We start from the raw sequence: 12,569 nt of genomic DNA, 5'->3' as shown, positions 1-12,569 counted from the left end.
TTACTTAGGTCTGTAGTCAATGTCCTGGTACTACAGCACACAAAACGACACCACTGGGGGAAGCTGGGTTCTTGAAACTCTCTGTACTCTTTTTGCAACTTCCTGTGAAATAATTATTTCAAAACAAAAAAGCTGCCTTTTAAAGCATTACTTATTGGGTTTCTTCCTGTTTGGGGAGATTTTTCATAACACAGAAGCCCAAACCCCATTCTGAATGCCCCCTTTCTGCTTACGGGTCCAGGACAGGACCTACACCTAAATACTTTGAAAAAGGTCTGCAGATGTTTCCGGAAAACCTCCTCTGTTCAATGAGAACCCCAAACGACATAAGTCACTGGAGACTTTAAGAGTGGAGAGACCGCCATATTTGATCTTGGCTGCTGTGTGGAGGATGTGAGGAGGACACGGCCAGAGTCCAGGAACCCAGGGAGAGGCTCCTGCAGCTCTGGGTGAGGACTGAGTCAGATAAAGGCCTCGACAGGGTAGTGGCAGGCTTGGTTGGTAAAAACATTTAAGAGATCAAATAAGCAGGACAATGAACAATGACTAAGTGGAGGGGATGGAGGGAGGAGTCTCAGATGACCACTAGACTTTCATCTTGGGCAGCTGAGGCAACGTGGTATGTCGTCCACCAAGACAGGAAAATGGAGGAGGCGGTGTGTAAGAGAGGATCAGGAAGGCTGCCTGAAGGTTCTACAGGGCAACAGTATTGTGTACCTTCTTCCTCTAGTGGAGGAATCCCCTCTCCCTCGTCTGACAGAGCATAAAGAACTGGGGATGGACAACTTGGCACAGCGGGTGAGAAGAGCAGCCGTTGTTCAGCCACATCAGCCACTTGACCCTGGTCAGATCATTCTCACAGCCAACTACACACCCAGGCATTTAAACTTATGTACCTCCATTCGGAAAAGAGCTACCCAACCAAGCTGTCATGCCTCACAGGATCTAGAGGCGCTTGGATTTTAACATCCCTATAAAAAGAACTATAAACGCCACAGGATATCTGACTTAAAACTTTTTTTTTTTCAAAATTGAATATCCTACAACAAATGTTTTCAAGTTTTTTTCTTACTTGTAGGAGTACAGGTTATTGGGAATAGGAGGAGGGTCCCTGGACAAACATATCCCCGGGTAGACTGCCACAGCCCCCCAAAGTTTCACTTAGAAATGCTTTGGGGTAGAGAATTAAAACTCCAGGAACCCCTTCAACAAAAGGAATGTTCCTAGAATAAACTACCAAGGATCATAAGAAGTAGAAGAGACCTCAAAAATAGTTACCTCTGCTGTACACCTGAAACTAACACAGCATTGTAAATCAACTATACTTCAATAAAAAAATAATTTAAAAAAATAGTTACCTCCTATTACCTTCTCTATACCTAAAGGAATCCTTTCAGTATCACTGATTATCAGAAATTAGTCTCTTCACCATATCCCCCATCCTCCACCCCAGTCTTTATCTACTGAAAGGCCATTTTCAGATGAAACGTTGCCTTGTCAGGCCCTAAGCATACAGGATCCCTCCCTTCTGTTTCTCTCTTATAACTTTTATGAAATACCTGTGCATGGCATGGCTACTTTTGTATTTGAATTATTCCTGATTATATTATTATGCTATATAATAAGTACTATTTCTTGAGCGCTTGCTATGAACCAACTAGGAACTTTATGTAAACCTTAATTCTCACAGCCAGTATAATGTCTATTTTACAGAAGAAGAACCCAAGACTGAGAGATACAAGTACAGAAATGCTCTTATTACTTCTCTGTCCTAACCCGGGCTGCCCCTTCCTGTAAACCCTAGTTCCTTCCACATTATACGTGTGATGTGAGAGTTTTATCCCCAGCGCATCTAACACAGTTTTCCTACAGAAGATACTCCATGATTATTCGCTAAACTGCACTGACATCTCCCAGCCCCTCCCCCAGCAGGGCCATCCTCTACCTGCACTCCCTGTAAGTCGATGACTCTGTTAACCAGATCCCAATGTTCCCAGTGGGATCTGGTTCTTGCCACATACTGGTACCGTCTCTTCCTTAACCTAGAATCCCTATTTCTAGAACCATCATCTGTGTCACCATCATATAGTGTCTACTAGGTGCCAGGCACAGCTTTAAGGCTTCACAAACATTAACCTGGCTGACCTTCACAACAATCCTGTGAGGTCTATACTACTATCCCCATTTTACAGATGAGGAAACTGAGACTTGGTGAGGTTACGCAGCCTGCCCTGGGCCATTCAGTCATTAAGTGATGACCTGGGGTCTGACCAAAACTTCAGGGTTAGCTTTCTGGAAGCCACAGCAATCTTTGGTTCTTATTTAACCTTCCTCCCCACCATAACCCAACTGAAACCACCATGGCTTTATTTCTAATTGGAATGACCGTTAAGCAAGGTCTTCCCCACTCTGGGTTGGTGTAATCGATTGTTTTGCACCTACATGCAAGACTTCCTATTTATAGTGCCCCCCTTATCCTTGGGGGATACGTTCCAAGACCCCCAGTGGATGCCTGAAAAAGTGGATAGTACCAAACCCTATATATGTTATGTTTTTCCTATACATACCTACCTGTGATAAAGCTTAATTTATTAATTAGGCACAGAAAGAGATTAACAATAACTAATAATAAAATACAACAATTCTAAGAGTATACTATAATAAAAGTTATGTGAATGTGGTCTCTCAGAATAACTTATTGAAGAAATTTACTGTCTTTTCCTTGTTAACTAAACACCGTGCACTGTCGCTGTAAGTTTTGCAGTCTGAGGGGCAACAGCAAAACTAGCACAAATTTCTTTTTTCTTCCTCACAGTTTCACAGAAGATTCGTTTTTACTGTATATCTTAGCAACCTCATTAAGTTGAGAGCTTTCACCTTTTCACTTAAAGAAATCACTTTCAGGCTTCCCTGGCAGCTCAGTGGTTGAGAATCCGCCTGCCAATGCAGGGGACACGGGTTCGAGCCCTGGTCCGGGAAGATCCCACATGCCCTGGAGCAACTAAGCCCCTGTGCCACAACTACTGAGCCTGCGAGCCACAACTACTGAGCCCACATGCTGCAACCACTGAAGCTGGAGCGCCTAGAGCCCGTGCTCTACAACAAGAGAAGCCACCGCAATGAGAAGCCCGCACACCGCAATTTAGAGTAGCCCCCGCTCGCTGCAACCAGAGAAAGCCCGTGTGCAGCAACGAAGACCCAACACAGCCAAAAATAAATAAATAAATTTATATTTTAAAAAAACACTTTACAGCTTCTCTTTGGTATATGTGAATTGCCAGCATCACCACTCCTGCACTTTGGGGCCATTATTAAGTAAAATAAGGGTGACTTGAACACAAGCCCTGCAATATCACAGCTGTTGATCTGAAAACTGAGATGGCTACTATGTGACTAACTGGCAGATACACTGGACAAAGGGCTGATTCACATCTAAGCAGGATGGAGTGGGATGGTGCAAGATTTCATCGCTACTATTCACAATGGCGCACAATTTAAAACTTGTGATTGTTATTTCTGGAATTTTCCACTTAATATTTTCATACTGTGGTTGACCAAAGGTAAGTGAAACTGCAGGGGGCAAAACCACAGATAAGGGGAGACTGTATACCCAAGACATTTTATATTGTTACTTTTGGTCCACTGTTCTATCCCATTGGTTTTTCTTTGAAGTGTTTCTGTCAGTCAAAGCTCTAGGTATCATTTTGGCTTTGTATCATTTGTAAATTAAATAATTTACAAATTTACAGACTCCTTCTGCAGCCACTATCACAAGACCTTGACAGGAAAAGATACAAAATAAGACTTTAAACACTTAAGTAGTGACAGAAAACCAGGAGAAATAAAGGTTCCAATAAAGCATGGGTTCTCCAAACTGCTTCCAAAGCTGGGGGGATGGGGAGGGGAGGAACATCCTGTTAAGAAATCATGCAGCTATTCAGTTCACCTTGCAATAATCTTCCTTAAAGAAATGGTGCTCCAAATTAAAAAGCAAAGTTCTATGTGAGAGGACATACAAAGAGAAAGCCCATGAAGGTCTTCTGACCTGCGGACAGTGGATCTGTATGTTCACGCACAGGCAGCGTTCAACACCCACCACTAAGGAATTCGGTTTATCTGATGATCATTTGTCTAGGTTACCTTTTTTTTGGTAACAGCTTTATTGAGCTATAATTCATATACCATACAATTCATTCTTTCAAAGTCTGCAATTCAAAGGTTTTTAGAATGTCCATAGAGTTGTGCAACTATCACAACAATCAATTTTAGAACATGTCCATCATCCTGAAAAGAAAACCCTTTACTTATCACCTCATAGTACTCCATCCTCCCCCACCTCCCGCCCCCAGGAAATCAGTAATCCACCTTCTGTCTCCATAGATGTGCCTACTGTGGATGGTTCATATAAGTAGAATCCTATACTATGTGGTCTCCTGTGACCGTCACCTTTCACTTAGCACAACGCTTTCAAGGCTCATCCTTGTTATAACATGTATTAGTACTTCATTCTGTTAGTGGCTTAATATTCCACTGTATGGAGAGATCAGATTTCATCTATTCATTAATTGATGGCTATCGTGAATAAAGCTGCTATATAAACATTCATGTCCAACTTTTTTTGTTTGTTTTTTGGGGTTTTTTTTTTTTTTTTTTTGCGGTATGCGGGCCTCTCACTGTCGTGGCCTCTCCCGTTGCGGAGCACAGGCTCCGGACGCGCAGGCCCAGCGGCCATGGCTCACGGGCCCAGCTGCTCCGCGGCATGTGGGATCCTCCCAGACCGGGGCATGAACCCGTGTCCCCTGCATCGGCAGGCGGACTCTCAACCACTGCGCCACCAGGGAGGCCCTTGTTTTTTTTTTTTTGCGGTACGCGGGCCTCTCACTGTTGTGGCCTCTCCCGTTGCGGAGCACAGGCTCCGGACACACAGGCTCAGCGGCCATGGCTCACGGGCCCAGCCGCTCCGCGGCATGTGGGATCTTCCCGGACCGGGGCACGAGCCCATGTCCCCTGCATCGGCAGGCGGACTCTCAACCACTGCGCCACCAGGGAAGCCCCATGTCCAACTTTTTGTACGGACACGTTTTCATTTCTCTTGCGTTTATATCTAGGTGTAGAATTGCTGGGTCATATGGTAACTCTATGTTTAACATTTTGAAGAACTGTTAAAATGCTGTCCACAGTGGTTCTACCATTTTACATTCCCAATAGTAGTGTATGAAGCTTCTCATTTCTTCATATCTTCACCAACATTTGTTATCAAATTTTTTTTATTATTATTATTATAGTCATCCTAGTAGGTGTAAACTGGTATCTCACTATGGCTCTGATTTGCATTTCCCTGATGACTAATGAGGGTGAGAACCCTTTCATGTACTTATTGGCTATCTGTATTTCTTTGGGGGGAGTTATCTATTCAGATTCTTGGCTCATTTTTTAATTGGGTTGTCTTTTTATTACTGAGTTGGAAAGAGGTTTTAACATATTCTAAATATAAGTCCCTTATCAGATAATATGATTTGCAAATATTTTTTCCCACGCTGTTTTCCTACCCTCCTAAACACACACACATACTCTCACAATGTTGTAACAACAGGTGTCACAGTCATCTGTGACTCACCCACACCAATTCTGTACCATTCTGACTGAAACAGCGACTAAGAATATATATGCCAGTCCTTTCCTCTCTTAACATTACTTCCTCCATAAATCCTTCCAATTTTGTGCTAATATTCTTGCTTAGACATCACCATCCTGAGCCTGGTATTTTCTGGATCCAATTCTTCCCTGCCTTGAGCTTTTAAGCCAGTCTGTGTTTTGTCTCTCTGATGGCTGGCAGGTGAGTGAAAAGCTCCACAACTGGGCCCTAGTCTAGGTAAAAGAAATGTGGCTCATTCTCACCTGTCACACTCCACAGCCACAGGCCACACAACCGTTAGCACTGCCACTCCAAAGCCCATGGAACTGACCAAAGAATACAACGCTTCCCACCCCTGATGAACCAGGACAGTCTGAGGCTGTATGAAAGGCTGGAGAAGATCACAGTTAAAGAGGGTTCTAGACTAAGCCAAGGGCCTCCTCAAGGACACCATCTCTACCAAGCCCACCCCAGGAACCATACAACACAATTCAAAGTAAGTAGGTATGGGTGAGAGTACAGCTTCTCCAGAATCCAGCCTATAAAATAGCCAGACTAACAAAGAGGTTGGTACCATTGTTTTCTGAGAGGTACTATTTTATTGTCTGTTTGGGGCAACATTTGTTAACTCAGAACTTGAGTGCTCATAAATGCTGAACGCTGCAGAGAATGAATATAAAGGTCCTGCCAAGAAGAGCTCCTCTCTCAAACTTGCTACTTCAGGTTTTCATTTTGGGGTTCAAGGGGAAGCAGCAATTAGGACAGAGAGGTGGAAAGACCATACCCAGCGCTCAATCCAGTATGAGACTTTTAAACGGTTTTGTTTCACAGACAAGTAGCCATTCCATGGTCAAGTTTCTTACCACTGCAGCCCACGACTCACAAGGAAGAGAGTGTAGGCAAGGCCCTGGGATAGAGACTCCAGGCATGTGCCCTGTTAGTAGGAAACAAGATGGGGTGGAGGATAGGGGCCCTGCTTTGTGGCAAAGTGATGGGCCAGAGAGGGCAGAACATCAAAATTACATGCATTGATAAGGATTTACCCTTACTGTTATTTGATGGTAGACTAGAAATCAGGTCAAGGAGTTTTTTTTTTAATGACTTAACAGCATTTGGGAAACAGGGGGATTTCACAGAAAACTCCAAATTTCTGGCACCTCCTGAAAAAAATGGGACTATCTGGTCACAGTGAATCCTTTCCTGTGAGAGGACCTTGGCAGGAATGAAATGTTGAGCATGTCCATCCGATATTCCATGGAAACTACACAGGCTGTTTACATATCTGCCACCTGCCTAGCATTTTAGTACAGTCACGTACTAAAGGACTACAAGCTCCAAGGAGAGCAGGTCATGGGTTATTTTTCTTCGTAAGCATATTTCAACATAGTGCCAAGGGCATAGTGCCAAGGGCATAGTGCCCAGCAACTGTGCCTGCTGGGTGCTAGGCACTAGGTATCAAATACTCTACTAGACCCTCTGCATACACCTCATTCCATTCTTACCCTTTTGAAATATTCTCTCCCCACTTTGCATATGAGGTTCAGAGAATCAGCTAACTGCCCTTCCAAAGCTCACACAGCTAGGAAGCAACTACAGAATCTCATCCCAAGTTTATGTGATTCCAAAACAGTGTGGAAAAGCAAGTCAGGCTATGGAAAAAGAGTTTCTAGTTTAAAAAAAAAAAAAAAAAAGAGCTTGATAGCAAACACTCTCTGGTTTCCCAGATAGTTTTTGTTCTACATCTGTCAATAGAAAGTACCTATATTATAGGGTCATTGCTTCACTCTTCTGCAACTCTTAAGAACCTTGCATCAAGACAGCCAAGGCCTCTCTAACCTTTGGAGATGGTCCGCACTCTGTCTGTGCAGTATGTTTCTTCTCAAGGCCCCCCCAACCTTCTGAGATGGTCTACATTCTATGGAATGAGTTCCTCTCAGGGCCTCCCCAGCCTTCGGAGATGGTCCACAGTCTATGGAATGTGTTCCTCTCAGGGCCTCTCCAGCCTTCAGAGATGGTCCACAGTCTATGGAATGTGTTTCTCTCAGGGCCTCTCTAGCCTGTGGAGATGGTCCACACTCTGTCTGTGAAATGTGTATCTCTCTATATAAACTCACTTTCACTTAAAAAGAAAAAGAGAGAGAGAGAGAGAGCCAACATCTACCTCCTATATCTTCAAATGGGTTATTTCAGCTACAGGGATTAGTGACCATGCTTCATCTAGGCAATTTGGGAGGAAAAGCATTAAGTTTAAACATAACACGCCTTCAATGTGAGATCACAAAGACAAAAAGTCATAGCAGGAAGTCATTCCATGTAATAGGAAGCAGGGACTCTTAGCCAAGGGGCAGAGCACAGAACAAGCTCTCAACGACAGACATTCTCTCTCGGGCTACACATCAGCTGACTGGTAACTGAACAAATGGCTATTTAAGCGACTTGCTTGAAAACACAAAAGGTGCTACCCATTCACAGTTTGAAGAGGCATCAGGGCAGTTCCCAGAAGAGGTCAAATTCTGGCAAAGGTCTAAAAATGACTTTATCATATAGGGTTGTCCACCTATCAATGTATACTGATATTGGTGACATGCCAGCAGTAGGACAAAAAACTACCCGCTCTTTTCTCTGGTCCCTTATGCAATCACAAGATACACTATGAGATGAAATTACCCTTTTAATGTTTATCTCCCTGGACCAGACTCCTCAAAGGCAGAACCAGTGTCTTACTGCTTGAATCCTCAGCACCTTCTATGGTGATTGTATATGGTAGGCATGATGGTATCTTCCCATTCCCAGACCTCAAGTAGATAGTCAAAAAGGATTCTTTTTCTGATCCACACATTTGCCTGTTAACACAGCAAGGTGCCAAACTAAATCACATACAGATATATATCTAAACCACTTTGTATTAGCATTTACCATAAAAGTGATAGGAAATCAGAACTGAATCTAACCCATGGACAGGCCATGCCCATGACACAATGCCTCAGAGAGACCTGGCTGCTGCTCATGGAATAGGCTGAGCTTAGAGCTTTGCTCCTTGAACATTTACGTGCCTATGAATCACCTCGGACTCTGGTTATTCTATAGATTCTGAGTCTGTGGGCCTCAAGAGTCTGCACGTCTTTTTTTTTTAATTGAAGTATAGCTGATGTACAATGATGTGTTAATTTCTGCTGTACAGCAAAGTGACTCAGTTATACACATATATGCATTCTTTTTCTCATTCTTTTCCATTATGGTTTATCCCAAGATATTGAGTATAGTTCCCTGTGCTATACAGTTAAGACCCCGCTGTTTATCCATTCTGTATAAAATAGTTTGCATCTGCTCATCCCAAACTCCCAGTCCATCCCTCCCACAGCCCTCCTCCCCCTTGGCAACAAGTCTATTCTCTATGCCTGTGAGTCTGTTCCTGTTTCATAGATAAGTTCATTTGTGTTATATTTTAGATTCCACATATAAGTGATATCATATGGCATTTGTCTTTCTCTTCCTGACTTACTTCACTTAGGATGATAATCTATAGTCGCTAGAGTCTACACTTCTAATAAGCTCTCAGCTGCTGCTGACACTGCCAGTTTGCGGAGCCCCTCTGAGCAGCAAGGATCTAGGAGCTCCAATGGGGACCGTAACCACCTTGGTTCCTTGCAGCCTATGCCATGCTCTAAGGAGCTGGGCTGACTTGCAGCATAGGATAGCACTGATGTGATGTGCTTTAGATGGGATATTCCTAAGGCAACAACCTTTTCCTTTTATTCCATTCAAGCTCTAACAATCTATGAGCAGTCAATCCCAAGGGGTAAGAATTAGTACGGGGGGAAGTAAGTCAGAAAGAGAAAAATAAATATTGTATATTAACGCATATATGTGGAATCTAGAAAAATAGTATAGATGAACTTATTTGCAGAGCAGAAACAGAGATACAGTTGTAGAGAACAAACGTATAGATACCAAAGGGGAAGGGGGGGATGAACTGGGAGATTGGGATTGACATATATACACTACTATGTATAAAACAGATAACTAATGAGAAACTATTGTATAGCACAGGGAACTCTACTTGGTGCTCTGTGGTGACCTAAATGGGAAGGAAATCCAAAAAAGAGGGGATATATGTATAGGTATGGCTGATTCACTTTGCTGTACAGCAGAAGCTAACACAACAGTGTAAAGCAACTATACTCCAATAAAAAAAAAGAGAGAGAGAATTAGTATACGGGGAAAACTCTCAAAAACAAATAGGAAGTGCCTTCATGACCACCACCCCTTATGTGGCTGTCACAGCCATGGCTGCCTGGGCTATGCACCTCTGGGTGCCTGGTGAGGGCTTTATCCCCATTAGAAACATGCTCCTTCGGCCTCTATCCTTTTCTTCCAGATCGCACATTATAATTTCCAATCTCTTTAGGCTTTCTAAATAACCTAGGCAGGGGTTCCGAATATTGAGGGGGGCACAGACTCCAAGGGGAATCTGATAAAAGCTATGAATACTCTTTGCCCCGCAAATACACAGACACTAAAGGTTACTTAACATTTAAAGGGTTTCATAGACAGTGCCTGAAGCTAAAAAAGGAAGCCTGCTCCCTGGCTTCTGGAAGATGTACTTTAAAGACACAGGGTAACACTTGGAACATTTTATTTTTAAAATACGAATCCTTTTCAACAAATACTCCATGGAAGATACCAAGTCCCCGCCTCTGGAAACTTACTGCAGATCGTAAAACGCCTGCAAACAGGTTACATGCCTCATTACAGAGCAAGATGACAAATGAATAAAATCCCGAATTTCAAGACAAAGCCGCAAGCCTAGAAACAATAACCGTGATGGACACTGCTCTGACCCACATTTTCTTAAAAGCACGCAAGAGATGGTGGGACTTGTTCTGTTTATCCACAGAAGGACTGCAGGATGGAGGGGACCAGAGGAGAAGCAGGAGGGGAAAACTAATTAAAAAGCAAATGGGGAAAAAATGAGCTTGGAAAGGGCTCACTGAACTGCTGACAGCCTAGAGTGCGGAGGTGAAAAACAAATGCAAAAGAGATTTGGCAGAATCCAAAAAGAGCAGGATCAGAATGAGAAATGAGGACACAGCCAACTTCCAGCCACAAGTCAGAGAGAGGAGTCAGAGTGACATTTGTGCAGAGGAGAAAAAAAAAAGTTCCCTGGATGAAAGTGGAAAGAACAGAGTGGACTGAAGGAGAGAGAGGAATGAGGAGGAATGTGGACAGACTGCTGCTGCAGCAAATAAAACATGGCAGCATCTCACACACACACACACACACACACACACACACACACACACACACACACACACACACACACACACACACACACACACACACACACACACACACACACACACACACACACACACACACACACACACACACACACACACACACCGGAGAATCTCACCCAATGCAATCCAATGCCCTCTTAAGAAAAAAGAGGGAGGGAACAATGAGCAGCCTAAGCCATCATAAATCAGCTTAAAATTACAAACGAAAGCCCACCTGGTGCGCGGGGGGATTTGCAGGCACCTGCAAGCGCACCTCCCACCGCCACACCACAGGCTGTCCGGCTCCTTTCTATTAATGCAGGAAACGACAAGCCAGAGACACCCTCTTATGCTCCTTTCATCTGAGCCATTGACTGCGGAGACAGGTCATTTCACAGGGGATAGTGGTGGGGATGCAGGAGAGAGACAGGCTATATGAATGGAGGTGACTAAGAGCATGAATTTGAAACAGAGCTGCGTCTGGAAAGGAAAGTTTCCTGAAATGAGAGGCTGGGGAAGAAAAGGATCCCGTGGCCAACTGTAAAGATGCACAGCACTGCCCACTGCAGCCTGTAGTTTCACGCAGAATAGAAAGTCCCATTGGCCACTCAGAGGCTTGTGAACTTCTCTGTAGACCTTCCTTCCAACAGGGGTACCTGTGCTGTGCTTGTGTTGCCCTCACAAAAAAAGACAACGGACCCGGCAACAGCCCAGTTACGGGGGCAGTGCTGAATGAGAAACTGTGGTAAGGCAGCTAGGGACTTCCCTGGCGGTCCAGTGGTTAGGGCTCCGTGCTTCCACTACAGGCGGCACGGGTTCGACCCCTGGTTGGGGAACTAAGATCCTGCAAGCCTAGCAGCGTGACCAAAAAAATCAAAAAAAAAAAAAAATGCAGCTAACCGATTAGTGTTTACCCACTGCCAGGCTCTACTTACAGCCCTTTACTTATACAAACTCATTTATTCCTCTCAATCACCCTAAGGGGGAAGTACCATCCCCACTTTACAGATGAGGAAACAAGTCTGAGAAAGTAACTCGCTTGCCTGAGGTCACACCTTTAATAAGAGGCAGGGGTAGCATTCGAACCCAAGACCCTTAATAATTTCATCAGCGGTTCCCAAACTCAAATTTCTCACCTTACTGTGGCCTTAAAGTTTCAGTAATGTTTTCATGATACCCTTCAGCCAAAAGAAGTAACTCAGAAAAGCTCCATTTACCAATGAGTTAGGGCCAAAGAGCTTCATGGCAGTAGTTAAGTGCTATCTGGCAGAGATGGCTGTTTTCCTCAACATTGCACAATATCCCCATGGTGCCCTCATGACTTTCTCCGGGAATCCCAGGTTCGCTCAGCACAGTTTGGAATCCACAGAACCACACTTGCCTGCCTTCCTCCTTCTGGTGAGGGAAAGGCATCAGCCTGCAATAATCACACTGTCTGTTCCTTCAAGCACATGAGTCACTAGAATGAGTCCTTTGGCCGTCAGGAATGGCTGAGCCCCTGAGCCCTCCTGGCAATGGGGTCCACCTGGCCCACCTGATCTCCTGTCACTTCAACCCAACAGTGACCCAAGCCTTCCAGAAGAAGGTACTAAAGGTCCTGACATCTGCTTCCCCTTCCCTCCAGCCATTTCCTGCTCCTGGTTCCTGGGGGACTC

The 12,569-nt window shown here is 44.2% G+C and overlaps 1 protein-coding gene across 4 annotated transcripts in view; it reads right to left on the bottom strand.

Moving 5' to 3' along the window:
• Window positions 1–12,569, bottom strand: part of MGAT5 (alpha-1,6-mannosylglycoprotein 6-beta-N-acetylglucosaminyltransferase) — a 367,899-nt gene that overhangs the window by 251,307 nt on the left and 104,023 nt on the right. The gene's annotated exons all lie outside the window — the stretch shown is intronic.

Source organism: Mesoplodon densirostris, chromosome 8 (genome assembly GCF_025265405.1).
Source record: "Mesoplodon densirostris isolate mMesDen1 chromosome 8, mMesDen1 primary haplotype, whole genome shotgun sequence".
NCBI classification, from domain to species: domain Eukaryota; kingdom Metazoa; phylum Chordata; class Mammalia; order Artiodactyla; family Ziphiidae; genus Mesoplodon; species Mesoplodon densirostris.
Note: the sequence above shows the minus strand (reverse complement) of the source record. Positions and strands in the feature narration are given on the sequence as shown.